Source organism: Pantherophis guttatus, chromosome 5 (genome assembly GCF_059756535.1).
Source record: "Pantherophis guttatus breed Tessera chromosome 5, ASM5975653v1, whole genome shotgun sequence".
Lineage (NCBI taxonomy): Eukaryota > Metazoa > Chordata > Lepidosauria > Squamata > Colubridae > Pantherophis > Pantherophis guttatus.
In genome coordinates this window covers 131,403,002-131,420,914 of record NC_142067.1, presented here as the reverse complement: position 1 = coordinate 131,420,914, position 17,913 = coordinate 131,403,002, and the positions used below count along the sequence as shown (strand labels likewise).

The window sequence follows — 17,913 nt, the reverse complement described above, 5'->3', positions numbered from 1 at the left end:
TGGTTTCCAAAGTGAAGTTTTTTATTTCTTTTGTAATTTTAAATCCCCTGTGTGTTATTTCTATTGTGTAGTACACGTACATACCACATTGGAACACACAATCTTTTGTGTTAAAAGGCGATACCTATATTTTCTAGAAAAGCGTCTTCAATGTTCAGCAAGAGAGCCGTTTTGGAATAGTGGTTAAGGCGTCAGGCCAGAAAACGCAACACGGGGAGTTCTAGTCCCACTTTAGGCATCAAAGCCAGCTGGGTGAGCTTGGGCCAGTCACCCTCTCTCAGTCCTAGGAAGCAGGCAATGGCAAACCCATTCTGGAAAACCTTGCCAAGAAAGCTGCAGGGACGCTGGCTCAAAGGCACCTAGGGACATACACACATTTCTTCAATGTTCGCCCATTATGAGAGATTAATTTCTACTGAGAAAAATTACAAGACAAGAGTTTTGACTTTGGATGGTAAGAAATAATGCAAGATTTACTGAGATCTAATGGATGTCATTTTCTTAAACCATCGATAACACGGTTTGGCTCTGGTTTCAGTTTGGCTTTGATTTTTGTCACAATGATGTAAAGGGCCACATTTTGATCTGGGTTTCTGCTCTCCTTTAGGCCAACCTGCACCTGTGAATTGTGATGCATTGTGTCCCCTTTAAAGAATTTATACGGGGGGCGGGGGGAGACGACCACATCTGTATGATTACACATTTCAAAATGCTAGAGTTATTTATTTATTGGTTTGATTTATATGCCGCCCTTCTCCGGAGACTCAGGGCGGCTTACAATGCGTTAAGCAATAGCCTTCATACTTTTGTATATACCTGCTTAGTAGGGCTTTTGCCCCCCCCCCCAAAGCGGTGTTCTTTTTTATACAAAGTCAGCTTATTGCCCCCACAATCCGGGTCCTCATTTTACCTACCTCGGAAGGATGGAAGGCTGAGTCAACCTTGAGCCTGGTGAGATTTGAACTTGCAGTAATTGTGCTACTTAGCAGCACTTTGGTCTGCTGCGCCACCAAGGCTCCTTTATTTAACACAATATTCAAAGGCAATATCCAAAACTCCTAAAACTGTTCTGCCCCAGCTCCGGATTCCCAAGGATTGTGACACACACCAATGATCCTTATCAAAGTTATAACATACCAAGAATAAACAAAGTCCGGCAAAGGTTGGCAACCAGCCCAGAAAACAAGATATGATAAGACATTCACTCTCCAAAATGCTCTGTAATAATTACATGTTGTTTCCAGCAAGAAATTACTAACTGTGTGCGACTTAAATAGGCTAAGGGAGTGGCCAATTATCCTCAAACCTTACTCTCGAGGAGACCTCCTCCTCCTGAGTATCCACTCCTGCCTTTTGGCAGCCCTACGTGCTCAAGCATTGAGGAGAGGCTCCTCCACTTTGCTCTCTCCACTTGAAGGAGCCTCTGGAGGTTCTGAAGGCCCAGGCTGAGTCTCTCTGCCTCTGGCACCACATCCTCTTCAGCCTCCTCGCTGTCCAATGAGAGCGCCGGCTGTGCAGGGTGCTGGCGCGACCCCACACCAGCCTCCTTGTCGTCGGGATCAGCCACGATCCATGCAGGCCGCTGGTGGGCCACAACAAAAACAGAGAAATATAATGTATTGTGAAAGTCACTCTAATTTTTTTCCATCTGGCTAAAATCCTTGTCTAAATCTTAATCTTTCTCTCCACCTGTCGTACCAACTAGCTGAATAAAAGTCTCAAGGAATTCAATATTTTGCACGCTGTCCACGGTGAAACCAGGGTCCTCCTCTTAAAACAAACCAGGGTTTGTTGTAAGTGTTCCCTAAAGAGAAAGACAAACAACCCGAAAGAATTCCAGAAACAGTCCAGAAGCCGAGCGCCTGCCGGAATTTAGGGGAATATCTCTGTTATCAAATACACAAGGAAAGGTCAGGAGGCAGAGTACAGATATAGCCTTCAGCAATGACCGCTGGAAGAAGCAGAGCCCTGTGGGCAGCCTCCAAGCTCAGACTGAAGCTCAGACTGGCCATTTCCTTTATTCCCCACGAGGCCCGCCTGTCTCCTAGTTGAGCTTTCCCTTTGGGCCTGGACCTCCCTTTGCCTGGTTCCCTCAAGGCCAGCTGCTCTTTCAGGCTCAGGCTCTGCACTGGCCCTTCAGCCGCAGCTGGACCTGAGTCGAAGATGGCCGCTTTCCTGGGGCATCTGAATTAGGGCCGAGAAGGCTCTCTTTTTTTCACTTCAGCCTCCCACCCCTCCCGCTGACGGTCCGCATGAGGCCGTGGGATGAGGTCATGGGCTGGCATGGGGTCAGCTATCATCACTGATGGGCTGATGATGCTCAACTGTGTATCCCGACTCTCTGACCAGAACAGAGGTGGTCAGGGATGCCCGGAGGTCGTGGGGTCTGGATGGAACTTTCCAGTTCTGCTTCCGAATGGGGAGAGCAGGGGGGCGCTGTAGCCACAAAGGCCTCGACACAGGTTAATCTGGAGTCCTAATTACATCTAGAGTATTCCTGAACTGGGGGGGAGGGGAGGGCTGGAATCTCACTCATCACTCATGCCATGGCTATTTCATGTATGGACTACTGCAATGCGCTGCAGGTGTGGCTGCCCTTAAAGACTGTTTTGAAGCCTTCGCTGGCCCAGAAAGTGATGATGGCATTTAAGGACACCTGCTATGGGCTGCTGATGTAATGTCTCAGCTTTGCAAACTGCACAATAAGCTCCTGGGTGAAATTTGTGGCGGATTATCACCTACAGAGCTCTTAATGCCAGAGGGCCGATTATTTGAGGGGCTCCTGTTGTTTCTGCTCTGATCCTACAGTCAGCACGACCTGGATCTCACCCAATGAGCATCCCCTGATGGGACCCAGGAAGCCTGATCTCCATCTGAGTCATAGAAGCAGCCTGGTATTTCAGCCAACCCCGTTTTCCTTTTGTTGAGTCTTGGGGTCCTGGCTCAGTCTCCAGACTCCAGGCAGGCTTGGGACATGGAGTTCCTGGGGGCGGGGCACGGGGGGTTTCCTTTTTGTCTGCTCCACTAAGATGACCGTCTTCCTTTTTTGTCTTCTTGTCTTCTATTTCTCTGGCTTTAAGTTTATTTGTCAACCAGAGACGTCTAGAGGTTAGGTGACTTTTGAAATATAAATTATGATATACACAAAGATGCTCTGAGCCAGCGGTGAAATCCACTTACCTTCGCTACTGGTTCGGGAATGGGAGCACACGGGAGCACCACTTCTGCACATGCGCAGAGGGTCAAAAATGGAACATAATGACGTCCTGGCGGGTGGGTGGAGCCTTCCGCCCCTGGTGTTACTAGTTCACGCGAGCCGGAGAGATCCGGCCGGATTTCACCGTGCTCTGAGCCCTGCAGAAAATGATTGCCGGTGTCATTATAGTGGGAGTAATTCTACTTTCTAAACCAAGAGGTATTAGCTTTGGAAGCATCCCCTTCACTGCCCTTGCCCTTTGGTGTTGGGAAGCAGCCGGGCCTTCCTGGGCTTGACCCAGGACCAGGCTCTTCAAGAGGGAAGCCGCTGTCCTGGCTTGCCTTTGGCACCATGGGATATCCCCACCGTTTCACTGACCACGCTTCCTTTCTCAACTCTTGTGAACAAGCTCCCTGCCAAGTCCTCGGTGGCTTCGAAAGGGACATCTGACTGGCCAGCCCAGCGAAGGCATGGGGGCCATGGGAAAAGCACGTCGCTGGTGTGTCCGGTGGCCTTGAGGGTTACCGATAGTTTGCCATTAGGCCTTTAAAAAGATGCTTAGATCAGCATCGCATTCCAGGATTGTCATGTTCACAATACTGTGCCTGTGTTTTTAAAGGACAGTGTAATTGGTTGTGGGTTGCCTGCGGCTGAGGCTGAGAGAAGCCAAGCTCATTTGCTTTGAGAGCCTGGCCTGAGGCCTCCGAAACGTTCAGAGCCAGGAGGGATCTTCTTGCAACCTGTGCAGAGAAGAGATCCAAGCTCTTCTGGTCTCACAAACGGCACAATGGCACCTCGACTGAAGTGCGAGATTACTTAGTCCTCCATTTCTCAATCAACAGCATGATAAGTCTGTTGAGTCTATCAGCTGCCACAGTCTTTATCCTCTCAGGAGCTGAAAAGTACTGTTATCGTGGCTCTCAAAATGGAGATTCTCAGGGATGTCCCAGGCTGCCCCTGATCCTTTGCCACAAATCTGTTCCGGAGTACAGAGGTAGATTACGGGTCCTGCCTCAGCCCTCCCTCTGATGCAGAACGAAGAACTGCCTCTCGGGACCTTCACAGGAGCAGGAGCAGGCCATCACGGATTCATCCGTTCTCTGTCTCGGGAAACTCTGTTTAAGCTCTGGCACTGCATTCTGCTCTGCAAGTCATGCACCTGAGTGATGGCCAAGAGAGTACAAAACTTTCCTTGACAGACAATGGTGATGATGATGATGATGACGATGACAACTATGAGGTCCTTGATTTTGCTGGACCAATACTGATAGGACCAACATTTTTGAGAGCGGTCTCTGGGATACAGCATTGATGTTAACATTCTTCAAGGATCCAAATACTTTTTCATCCCACCTGAGCAAAATTCTAGCTAAGCCACCAAGAGTCATTTTGATTGTGGAGGGATAGAAATGCAGGCAGTAGCAAAATACTGTAAATAATAAAATAAAATGGAGACGATATCAAGCTTTTGTGAGATCAGGATTTTGCTCTACATTAATCCTTTGTTTATCCAGCAGATTCACTTTCTCCATCTGAAACAAATACAAAGGCAAATCGAATCATACAATAGTATCTACTGTTGAATTCCCATTGGTGTAGATGGAACGTGGGGAGCTGGACGTCTTAAATAAAGTAGCTCAGTATTCAACAAGGGTATTCAACAAGGGTGAGAAACCCACGGAATCATCTGGGCTTTGGGGGGCTTCCTTGGTTCTCCCGGGTCTCAGGAGGGTATTTTGGCGATAGGCAGAATTTTTGTACCAATGGTTCCATCTGAATAAGGGTGTTGCTATAAAAACAAGGAAGAGGAACGGTTCAGTTCTTCTCACTTTGCTTTCAGAAGCAGACTCCACTTGCTGGCCCCTAATTCCAAACATGCAAGGATCTGGCCGGCCACTCTGGCTCCCTCTGCCTCTAAGACCAGGCTGTCCAAGGCCGCCTGCAGATTCTACACTCATGTACAGAAGTGATTTGGGCTGAAAACATCAACTTTTCTTTTCAAACAAAATCACGTCTGCTGCCTTCAAAGTTTTGATGCTGCGAGCTGGATCTGCTTTCATCAGTTGTTGTTTTTCTTCCTTCTCTCTGTGGCATGAAAGAGGCAACTCTAGAGGCACATGACAAATACTGTAGGACTGGCACAAGGTCATCGGATCCCATACAAGAATGTCCCCTTATTGCTCAGAGGGAGAGGGGCTTCCCTTTGACCCCCAGTTCACAGCCCCCCTTATTGTGTATCTCCCTGCGAATCTTTTTAATAACAAAGCAGTACTCGGTGACACACGCTTGTTTGTCAGTTAACGAATATTTTGTCGTATTATTAAAATTGGAACCCGGTGTTTACTTCTCTGGGTCATGGACTGTTCTGTTCCTATTGGCTCCCAGAGCAGGGAGGGGGGAGGGGAGGGGCCCCCTCTTCCCTTTGAGAAGGAGCATGACCTGCGTCTGTCCGGCCCCAGTGATGAAATGTGCTATTTATGAACTGTCACCATGAAGACAATCATGTGTATAAGTCACGGGCACATCTTTGGTCATTATTTTTCATGGTGACTTTCATTCAACCCTTTTCAAGCTGTGGCTAACGGTATGAAAATGCAGGGATTATAATCTGAATCAGCCCTGGGCTCTGGCCAGTCACCGAACTTCGTCTTCTGTCCCTCGGTTTTGTTTGAAGCCCTGCCAGTAGCCAAGCTGGAGGTAAAAATAGCCCATGAGAAGCTGCCTGTTACTCGACACTGCGTGGTTTTTCTCCTACGTAGCTTTGCTCTTTCTCCCCCACCAGGTTTCTACTCGCCCAAGAGAGATTTAAGTGCGTTTTACGGACACTTTGGGTTTCTCGTTCAGCTCCTTTTTGCCGATTTGGGCAGATCTTGGCAGGGAAACGTTTGGCTCCCGCAACTTTTACAATCACAGCTCTCCTTCCTACTCAAAAGAAAGAACCCCCCAAGGATATAAATTACAGGAAGTGTTGTGGTTAAGCAAACTACGGAGACATTGAATGTGCCTGGGAAAATTGGATTGACTGAAGGCAGCACCATGTTCCTCGGGCCCTGATTTTAAGAGACCTGGACACCAAAGGTAAGACAAAGCATGGACACTCAGGGGTGGGTTGAGCGGTTGCGCTCCCAAGAATAATATGAAAGCCTATAATGGAATACGGAATATAAACCATCTTAGGTTTTTTAGGTAGGACTATACCTCTGAATTATCCTTATCTGTATAATTCCACTCTCTAAACAGCACCTAAACTTTAATTTTCCATACACATTTCTCCTCCAATTAAGTCAAGTATTGGTCAATAGATCTATGCAAGGTCACTTGGGATCTTGGAGATCGAGAGAACCTATTTCTCAAAAGCATGTATAGAACTGACTCTTCAGTTTATTAAAATATATTTTATTTAGTGTCCTGTCCTAAATGCTGTTTATCTCTCAGGTTGAGGGACCTATTTGACACATATTTTTGTCAGAACAGAAACTTATTTTCACTTAAATACTCTAATTCACTAATAATGTGAAGGAAAAAAAATATGAGACTGTTAATTATCAAGTATTCTCAATAGGTTGAATTTCTCAAATCCAATTGTCAATGATTTTATTTAGTTATGTCCTGAAACTGTTTAATATAGAAGTAAATGAGCAATTTCTCACGGTTTTGAAAAAAGCTCTGTGAAATATTAAACGCACTAATATTGTTCACAAACATGGGTATATAAAAGATACTTGTGTACCGCCACATGAATTACTTTATTTAGGGCAAAATAAATCAACTGAAAATGGAGATGCCTTATTTTCTTGCGACTGTATCCCCGGCTAACTAAATGAATCCCTTGGGGCTTTTGTCAGTTCCTGAATCTAGCCCAGCCCAGGGCCCTTCTTCTCAGGCCAAAGCCCCACGGAGTCCTCGGCCTTGCCTGTCCAGCGCCTCAGCCATGAAGCCACGGGGCCTCAAGCAAGCCCTTCCTTCTCCTGCCCCTTTCTGCAGACTTTCTAGTGGGTTCTGCCACCCTTCCCCAGCCAGGATCGCCAGGGGATGCATCTCTTGAAAGCAATGAGGCACAAACTCCTGTTGCCCATCAAACAGGACCCTTTGTGGGTGCTCAGTGGGAGGAAACTCCAATCCCAAGGAAGTTTACTTACTTATTACTCTCAAGAGCAATACCTTATTAATTTATAATTAGATGAACATTTTTTTTTCCTTAATGAACTTTGATCATGATTTATTCCCTGCATTTATGGCCTGTTTAAGTCTATCTACAAATGGACTTGATGTTATTGCACAGAATAAGAGCAAACAAAATGCCACAAAACTAGCCGTCAAACAATTCACCAGGAAGGGACTGCGGTCGACCAAAGCTGAAAGTCGTGGTAGCAACCGAGGAGGGAAATCCTTGAAGTGGGAGCCACACTTGAGAAACCGAATCCATGAATCCTCCCGTCTCCTAATAGAGGTTGTTAGTCTCATGTCTGTGTCCGCTTCGGTTGGTGCCAATTACAGCTGAGCGAAGGTCTATTGAGAAGGAAAGTCGGTTCCTGCCAGAACCTGGGGATATTAAGAGCTGCAAAGCACGACCCTCTCGCAGCTTAGGTTAATTAGTAGAGCAGATTGCTCCAAGTATAAGGCAGTACACCTTTTACGCCTTTATGCTATTTGTGTCTTTGTGCATATGGCCTTTAATCATTCATCAGATCTAATTCAGTGGGCATCAAAATGATGCTGTCACTATCCGCAAATTCAGTGAGTCAAAGACAAAATAATGGCTAACCCAGGAAGAGAGATCCTCCAGCTTTCAGGCTGTTTGTGTCCAACCAGGCGCCTCACAGTGTGGCCTCCATCCAAATCACCACCTCCTTGGCCATTTTAAGGAGCCGTGAGAGTCTTTCCCAGGGCTTCCCGCTGCCTTCACAGCAAATTCTCTTCCTAGAGAGAAAGGCAGAAAAATAGAACATAGAACAAACGGGTTGGAAGGGACCTTGTGGTCCAACCCCTTCCTGAGCAGGAGCCCTTATTCCATCCCAGACAAATGGGTGTCCAATCTCTTCTTGAAAATCTCCAGTGATGGAGGACCCACAACTTCTGGGGGCAACTTCTGTTCCACTGGTTGATTGTCCTCAGTGTCAGGAACTTTCTCTGTGGTTCTAGGTTGGATCTCCATCTGATGATCTTCCATCCTTTCACTTCTTGTCCCGCCTTCAGGTGCTTTGGAGAATAGGACCCGCTCTTCATTGTGACAGCCCCTAAAGTATTGGAAGACCACCATCATGTGACTCCTTTTTTTTAAAAAAATAGTTTTTATTAAGCATTTTTCACCTTTAAAAACAGGAAAAAAACAGAAAAAACAGTAAAAAACAAGACAAACATAACAATATATCATATTTTTACAGCCTTCTGCATCAGCATGTACAGTCTGCATTTATAATTAGCTCTTCTATTTTACCTTTCTATCCTTTATAACAATTTTAACAGCTATTATAACCATACAAGCTACTTATATTTACATTATACTAGCTAGCTCCCACAACCATTCATCCTAGGAATGATTATCCCTCCAGGCCCCTGATAAGCTTTGTTGCTCTTCTCTGCACTCTTTCTAGGGACTCTGCATCTTTTTTTGGTAACCAGAACTGATAACCAGAACTGGACACAGAACAGGACTAGCCCTTCTTGTGATCACAATCCCAAAGGTGCTTTTTTCAAGAGGCAACTGGACTTTCTGATTTTTCTTTGAAGATGTTTCGCCTCTCATCCAAGAATCTTCTTCATCTATTGGATGAGAAGCGAAACGTCTTCAAAGAAAACCAAGAAAGTCAAGTTGCCTCTTGAAAAAGCACCTTTGGGACAACCGTGGCCTGGATGACTGAGAATCTCCATCGACATTGAGATCTTGATATTGTCCCTCTGTTGATGCAGCCCAGGACTTCACCAGCTTTTTTGGCAGCTGCAGCACAGGGCTGGCTCATACTGAAGTGGTGGCCCACTAGGATGCCTAGATCTCTCTGTCCCCACCGTTGAGAAAATCCTTGAAGTATCTGTCCTTGTGTCATTCATGAAAAAGTATCATTCGTATTTTATTTTTAAACGGGGACGATAAAGGATGGATAAGCTCCAACAACTCAAAAGTGCCATGCTGCCTTAAAGCCACCCTTCTCTCAAGGGTGCGTCCACATCCAAGCTTTCAGAGTAGGATGTGGAGTGAAGCTGGTTCTGGAGGACTTCCTGACATGCGAAGGAAGGATGAGGGACTGCCCCTGTTCCATACAGGGTGAAAGACAAGGGAGGGAGGGAGGGTGGCACCCTTCAGCCTCCAGAGAAATCTCACAGGGCCCCTGGATTTAAACACTGCAAACGGCACTTGGGGTTGTGGCTGGGGCTTTTTGTTTCTTTGTGTTGGTACCCTAAGGGTATCTAGTCTACGGAGTTGGACATGCAAATCTTTAAGTTTGGCTAACACCAGAGAAAACCAAGTAAAGGTTTATAACAGCAATAAATGAAGAGAGTAGGACTGAGGCAAATAAAAAGTACTGAATAAAATATTTTAATTGCCTTTCATCCCCCAAGGCCATATACAATTTTAAGAACCATCTCAAAACTACCAATTTAAAGTAGAACAGAACAATCTTAAAATATCAAAGAGCTGGCTTTAAGAACAAATTAAATGAAACAAAAGAAGTTTTACAAGCCACCTGCCTGGCCCAAAAGGACCGAGTTTAGCTCCCTAGGTAGGCGATGTCCGCATCCCAGTGGAAAAGGCCTGTCCTCCTTGGTGGCTGCACTCAAGGGTGAAACGGCCCTCGGATGACCACAAGTCCAGGGGGCAGGAAGAGAGTCCTTGTTTCACAGAGCAAACCAACTCACTTGGATTTGCCTCGGATGTTGGCCCAGAATTCCCCCAGAAGGACACCGTCCTCACCAGCTAAAACATGTTGAGTAGATCTGCTTGAAAGACATTGTGCTTGCAGCCAAAAAAATATGTCCTACCAGACTTGAGATCTTCTTCCTTGGGATGTTTTGCCTCCTGCCCCAAATTACTAAGCTACCTTCCATACATTCAACAGCATGGGACTTTCCTGGGACTCTCTCGGAACCTCTTTTCTTTATGATTGCCCAGCTTCTCACCATCTTTCTACATCTTTCTAACCTGCAGCGCTACAGAATAGCTCACTTTTTCCAGAAACTTCCACTGGTCCTTCTCCCCACTCATCTTGTTTCGCTTATTTTCCTAAAATAGAGCAGGGTAGAGCTTTTCTTGTCACCTCCCTTTTCCAATCCCCCTTTCCTCAGTTCTGGTTCTGCACACATTTCCCCTTTTGGGAAGGAAGCCCAGATAGCAGATTAAGGTTAGTCATGTGTTGTGCAGGCCTGGAAGATGGAATGTGCTCATTCTCTGTATAACTTTTCACACACACAAAGACTTCTGATTCTCAATTGTTGACTATGGTCACAGCCAGAGTGAAAGAGTACATTACGTCTTAACTATGTCAAAGGTTTCCTATGGACTATGTTAGTTTCCAACACTGATTCTAAGATATTAAGCAACTTTTCAGTTTAAATTTTCAGCTTTTAAATCTCTAGAGCATAAAGTGCAAGGTGTAAATTGTAAATTGTAAGGCTGTGCTGACAATTAAACCATTGTTTATTCAATTAACTCAATACTCAAGATCCAGAAGAAACATTAAGTCATAAATGACCAAGAGGGCTGAGTTTTTACATTGAGTAAGATGAAATGTGTCTGGCTATTTTGCAGTTCAGAGTGTCATATGAATGTAGGCAGAGGTCAAAACAATATCAAGAATCCTAGTTTTTTATCTTCTTCCTGGGAAGAACTTCTTGATCCAGGTTGCAGAATTTAATTTTCATTGACAGAGGCTCCCACTAAAAGAACAAGAGTTTGCAAGGTGACATTGCAGGCCATTCTCACCGTGATCTTGGTTTGTCGTGTTGGAGGTTGTCACAGACAATGTTGCAGGTAGTTGTTACTGTTGTCAACAGGTAGGTTGTCCTCTCCATTTTTTCTAGCTCAGCCAATGTTTTTTTTTAAAATCCTATGATTGATAAGCAAAAATGGTGAAGAGGCCATTTATTATTCTTTGCAACTCAAGAGAAATTACATAATGGGACTCAGGACTGCCCATCAGCAGAATTGCTGTCAAAAAGCTGAAGAGAATGGGACCCATTTTTCTCTGTGTGTTTAAATTGCCCGCCAAAAATTGGAGTTTGAAATTGCATTTGTTGAGGAGGCTGAGGAGGACAATGTTTCTCCAAGACCCCCATGGGAGAAGCAGTTGAACTCTCCTGTTCCAAGCCTCCTTCCCCCGTGCCACTCTGTGCTTGGCATAAACCACACACAAAAAACACAAACGCAACACTAAGAGAGAGGAGAAGTGCACGCATGCACACAGAGAGGCTTCATGTGAGCCTCTACCCTGACCTGCACATATCCCAATGGTGGATTTGGGGGGGGGGAGGAGAGTCCCAAGTCATCTGCATCATAGAATCTTATTCTGTGATGCAGAAGAAAATACAGGCGCCCCCTGTGGCCACTGATGGAAAAAAGGGTCCAGATTGGCTTTGCGCATTTCCTCCTCTTCTTTATGAGGGCGATTGCTTGCTGGTGATCTCCTGCTCTTTGTCCTGAAGGCAGCTGGAACCGCTTTTTCCCTATTTCGCTTGGCTAATTGTCACTTAAAGTATCACCATTTTTGCTCATATTGGCCAGAACTGCAGAGGGATGGAGAAAAAGAGCAAAACTGACAGAAATTCAGCCAGCCCTAAGAAATCACATTGACCAGCCACAAGTTCATTAGAATCATAAATAAAGCTTCATGGATGAGAATTAATTTAATTGAATGCCAGGCCTAGAACATGGCTGGACCTGAAATCAGGAATGAATAGAGAATCTCTGTAGCTCAGGGTTGAGCTGTGGAGTCCGTGGGGCTCTCTGAGTTTGGTTCTTTGCTTGCATTACCCAACTAGATAACATCATCCGTGCACTTCGGGTCTCTGCACTTCAGCACACCAAGCTTCTTTGGAGCCTTCTCTTCCATATATTGGCCGGTTCAACGTCTTCTACGTCGTTTTGTTTTTTCTTAAATTACACAGTCATTTTCTTTTGTTGTTCTCCATTTTTTAATTTCATCATAGTCTTAGGAGTCTTCCTTTTCTACCTTCATCCTTTTCTTTCTGTGTCATGTGACTCTGTGACCGCCCTGGAGGTGAGACTGGGAATTTTCTTAAAGCCAAAGTTTGTTCCGTTTTGGTCTCTGCCTCTCAAGCTCACCCCTCTCTTGCTCTGTGACCGCTGCTTCTTTCAGCTGCCCTCCCTCCATGCTGTGCCGCTTTCATTCTCCTGGTGATGCTTAAACATCAGGACTGAAATAACATCAGGACTATAATAAATGGTATCAACTGATCTCTTAATAAGTGCAATCTTTTTTTAAAAAACCTGTTTCTTTTAGCAACTTAGTGACTACTTTGCTTAATGACCTATTTGCCATCCTGTGGTTTCTGAACAAGGACTGTCAGTATTATAAAGTATTTCACCCGTGCCAACCATTCCCAAAATGCCTAGATTATCAACAGATTTCTCCAACTTTTTGTTTAATTCATTACAATTAATTACAAGAAATCCACTCTAATATTTTAGTATTTTTTGCATCTTGTTTTATTCTGATTCTCTCTCTCTCTCTCTCTCTCTCTCTCTCTCTCTCTCTCTCTCTCTCTCTCTCTCTCTCTCTCTGTAACTATCAGCCTCTTGATCTATTGTAAATACTTTTTCCTTCCCTCTTTCTCCTGCCCACTCACTCAGGTGGGCTCTTCTGCACAGCTCCAGGTGTGGAGTCTACCTGGACAGGAGGCCATCATTCAGGTCAGGGGCAGAGGGAGAGCCTGGCTCCATTGCCACCTCCTCGATGAGAAGAAACTGAAGGCTGCTCCGACGGAGGGTTAAAATTCTTCTACGGGTGTTGTGCCCCCCCTCAATTCTCTTCCGGTCAAAATAGTGGGGCAGGAATGGCGGAGTCTCTCATTACCCGGAGGCTCCTTCATTGAGGTCAGACAAGAAAACTCTTTATGGAGCCGAGCACAGCGCCTCGGGTGGGTTTTTTGGCCTCTTGCCAGGGTCCTTCCACGCGGGGGAGAGGCCTCCTTGGGGCTGCTCACAGGCGGCTCCAAACCCAGCTCGTCTTGGAACTTTCCGAGACCGGCTTTCTGCCCAGCAGCTGCCCCGTCCTCGCTTCCCTGGCCTGGCCCACCCCCCGCCTCAGCTCTCCTTGGACTCATAGAGGCCTCGAAGCAGTGGTGAAATCCAATTTTTTTTACTACCGGTTCTGTGGGCATGGTGTGGCTTGGTGGGCGTGGCAGGGGAAGTATACTACAAAATTGATTATTACCTTTAAAGCCCTACATGGCTCAGGGCCAGGGTATCTTCGAGACCGCCTTCTACCGCATAACTCCCAACGACTGGTAAGATCCCACAGAGTTGGTCTCCTCCGGGTCCCGTCAGCTAAACAATGCCGGCTGGTGGGCCCGCGGGGGAGGGCCTTCTCTGTGGCTGCCCCAGCTCTCTGGAACCAGTTACCTCCTGAGGTCCGGACCATCCCCACCCTACTGGCCTTCCAAAAAGCGGTGAAGACCTGGCTTTTCTGGCAGGCCTGGGGCCATTGATCTTGCTCTTGCGATCCAGCGAGATCCGGCCATGAACGGTGTGAATGGGTTTTAATGTTTTTAATTTTTAAATGTTTTTTATAATGATTTTAAATGCATTGTAAGCCGCCCTGAGTCTTCAGAGAGGGGCGGCATACAAATTGAATTAATAAATAATAAATAAATAAAATCTCCATTCCCACCCCACTACAGGGGAAAGGTACTGCAAAATCCCTGTTCCCTCCCTACTCCTGGGAGAAGGATATTGCAAAAACTCCATTCCCACCTGTTCTCCAAACTACTCAAAATTTCCGCTATTGGTTCTCCAGAACCTGTCAGAACCTGCTGGATTTCACCCCTGCCTCAAAGGGACCTTGGAGGTCATCTAGTCTGGTCCCCGAGCTTTCCAACCTTCCCCCAGAAGGAAGCCAGAAATCCCACAGCCAGAAAGGTGGGGACGCCCATTCTCCAGGTGCCTCTGCCGACTCCCCCCCCTAACCTTCTCCTTCTCTCCAAGCGGCACAGAGCCAGTTTCACAGAATAACAGAGTTGGAAGGGACCTTGGAGGTCTTCTAGTCCAACCCTCTGCTCAGGCAGGAACCAGCGGTGTGGGCCTCACTCACCCTGTTAATCCGAAGGGAAGGGGAAGGCCAGCCCCCCCAATGGCCTCCTGGCTGGAGGGGAGTGGCTGTGGTGTTTTCTGGGCTGAGGGAGTCCCCGGGTGCCACCTGTCCTGTCTGGCGCTTTGGCCCCTTCCCTTCCCTTCCCTTCCCTGCCTCACCCAGAGCCCGCAGCCTTTTGACTGCCCTTCTGCTCCGCCGCCGCCATCGCCACTTTTCCCACTCCAGCCAGGCTCTTGTGCTCCCCTCTCCGCCATCCTTGGGGGCGTCTGGGTGGGTGGGTGGGAGAGTGCGGGAAGGCCAGAAGAGCCGTTTCCCTCCTCCTTGTTCGGGACATAAAAAACCGGCTCTTTTGTCTGGGACAGCGTTTGCCTGCCAGCCTTGGTATTTTGGAGACACGCAGACTTGAACTCCCTGGAGTGCTGGCCGGGGAAGCCGTGCTTCTGAAAGTTGCCACGGACGAGGTGGTCCATGGGCCCAGCGGGATGGGAAGCAAAGGGTGCCACTGTGAGCGATGCTGATACCACTTGCAAACTGCACGCAGGTTCAGGAAGGTTGAATTGCTGCTCCCCGACAGATCTGCAGAAAAGGGTCCCTGACCCTCAGGCCCCTCTTGCTTTCTAACCAACCACTCCTACTTTCCACTCTCTCTCTCTCTCTCTCTCTCTCTCTCTCTCTCTCTCAAAAAAGAAAGAAAGATTCTTGTTGCTCTAGGGTGGGGTATTTGAATGCCAATCATACCAGCTACGACCCCCCCCTCCCCTGTCCAGTTGGACACTTGCATGACCAGCTGTAACTTGAATCTTTGTAAATGAAGACATATTCTGGAAGGCTGAGCCATTGCTGCACTCGCTTAATCAGGAGTCTGACTGAATTCAGGTTAAAAGGAAATGGAATCCAAGTAAATGTTGGATATCTTGTAACTTCCCATCACATGGAGGCCGCCACACAAAAAGAACTTTATGGCCAGCGGGAGGGAAATGTGAACCAGGCTTGAGAAGGGAAAACGCAGCCCAGAGCTGTGCAATGGCAGGTGAAGGCTGCAATCCTGGCTTCTCAAGGAGAGCAGAGCTGCTGCTGCCCCCACTGTGCTTTGCCCTTCTCTCCCTTGCGTGTTCCTTGTGGAGTTTCTTTTGAAGGCAGTAAGGGACTCTTTTTGTTTATTCTGGGACCTTGAAGAGTGGGCCATGGTTGGTGCCTTCACCCCGCAGGCCTCCAGAAAACCATTTTTGCTCAAAAATGCACAAAATATGAAGTGACCCTTCTACCAACTACGTGGAGAAAAAGGAAATTTGATGCTTGTGAACTGCTGTTGTATTGTGCAACATGCCACCGCAAACCCCGCTACGTCTGCCGTTATTCTCGTTTCCCCTGACCAGAAAACACTGCTGGGCATAAGCTTAGATGTTGGCCATCAGGCCCACGGAGGAGCATTGGCTTGTGGGACACAGTTATTTTGCATGTAATAAGTTAGGGAAAGCAGGCAGAGCAGGACCGCGGGAATTCTTTCAATCTCTTTAAATTTGCTCTACTTCAGGTCCCGTGACTGGAAAGAAAAAGGGAGGGGCTGAGAAAGGAAGGGCAGGCAAGGTGCTGAGCCAAGTGCTCTCTCCCATCAGGATGCGGGTGGGTGGGTGGCGGGTTAGGATGGTTTTCTTCCTCTCAACCCCCAGCCCTGAATAAGGAGGCAGGGAGTAAATAGCCCCCAATTTCCCAAAAGGAATTTATTTCATCTTTAAGGGTGAGAGTCAACGATAGAAATGCAGCAGAGAAAAGGCAGTGTAACATCCAGGAACTACACATTGATTTGTTTTCAAAGTATTAAATTTTCTGGCATAGAAGTTCCACTGTGTACAATCTGTGGGCCAGATCTACACACACACACACACACACACACACACACACACACACATACACACATACACACACACACACCACCCCAACCTACGTTCTGCCTTGGGTCGTTCATAAGTCAGAGCTCTCGAGTGTGTTTCTAGGCTATTTACCTAAAAGGAGTGACAGTGGTCAGAGTTTAAGGGTCAAGTGAAGTGGAGATTTATTTTTACCCAGCCGCAACCCTAGCCAAGATGTCTACACAATGCAGCACCCACCTCCTGGATGGGGAGTGCTGTGCCCACAGTAGATTTAAGTTGTCACTGAGAGATCCCCAGGTCCCTGTCCCAGCCGTGTCATTGCCAGCAGCCTCGCCAAGGTGCTACAGACTGACCTTCTACTCTATATCCAGGGTATATCAGGTGTTAAGAAAAATAATTATAGCACACGAAGCATAACTTCCATCAACCCCGTTTCATGTGTTCACCAAGTGAATATACCCCAAATGGCTAAGCATTTGGCTAAGTTTTCAAGTCCCCTGTTTCGATTAGCAAGATTTGTCATATTTTGCTAGTCAGCATTTTCCATTTTTATTGAAAAATGTGTTAGAAAAACATAAATGTCACAGTGATTAGATTGGGTGTGGAAGAACCAGGTGCAAATTGTTTCACTTTTTCTCAAACAGCTGGTTCCAAAGAAACTTCTGCACCTGAAGGATATGAAAGGCAAACATTTCAGATGTGTACGCAAATATAGTTAATGCAAGAACTGGAACACAGAAGACATGATAGATTTTAGGCATTCAGGAGCAGAGATGAGAAGGGGACGAGAGACCTCCCTGTCCTTGGTGAGATTCCACCCATCACTAGACAGATCTGGGGGCTTACTATACTCTGTGCTATATCCAGCAGTTTCATTGCCTGAACTGGTGGAACTGGTTTCAGAGATGGGGTTCAGAGTCATACTGGGTCCAGTCTCCCTAGAGCTGCCATGGCGGTCACGGAAGACAACCATGTCTTCCGGCTATTATTCTCTGCAACTGGTCTTTTAACTGACGAACCTCTGTTGAAGGACCAGAACTGATTCTCTGCCATGGATGGATCACCACCTGATTAGGTCAGAAAGGTTGACTTAACCCTAAGCCTTTCCCACAGGAGCTTTGGTGTGGCTTTGAGGTCAGGTCTTCTGGAGTTGGTGGAATTCCAGAATTTTCTGGTGGGTTGGTTTCTCTTGTGCCAAACTCCCCTTTGAGACCTTGGTGCCAGATTGGGATTTCCAGTTTTCCCACACTCCCAGCCTCCTTTGCTGCAGGGTAGCCTCTGTCAGCTTGTCAAGCTCACAGGTCACTGGTTCATTGAGTAAGTTTGGGCAGGGAAACTGGCTGGCAGATGTCTAAAGTGCTGGAGGCCAAAGTCTAAAGTGAATATGAGCGGACAGCTTAGATCGCCATGGAAAGTCTACACTGGGGAACAGAGAGCAGAAAGAAAAAGAGGTGGGGGGTGGGAAGTGGTCTTCATCCCAATTACATCTGCTGAAAACTCCTCTTGGAAAATAGTCAGAGTGGTTGGGGCTTGAATGTTCCATGAACCTCGAGAGGGCAAGATGCTTGAGTGGTCAAAACGA

The 17,913-nt window shown here is 46.8% G+C and overlaps 1 protein-coding gene across 2 annotated transcripts in view; it reads left to right on the top strand.

The window, feature by feature from the left end:
- Positions 1 to 5: 5 nt before the first annotated feature.
- C5H10orf71 (chromosome 5 C10orf71 homolog) overlaps positions 6 to 17,913 on the top strand; it is a 32,969-nt gene continuing 15,061 nt past the window's right edge. For both annotated transcript variants that reach the window (XM_034415690.3, XM_034415704.3), the window contains exon 1: positions 6 to 6,274. The gene's annotated coding sequence lies outside the window, so the exon portion shown is untranslated. The remainder of the gene's footprint in view (positions 6,275 to 17,913) is intronic.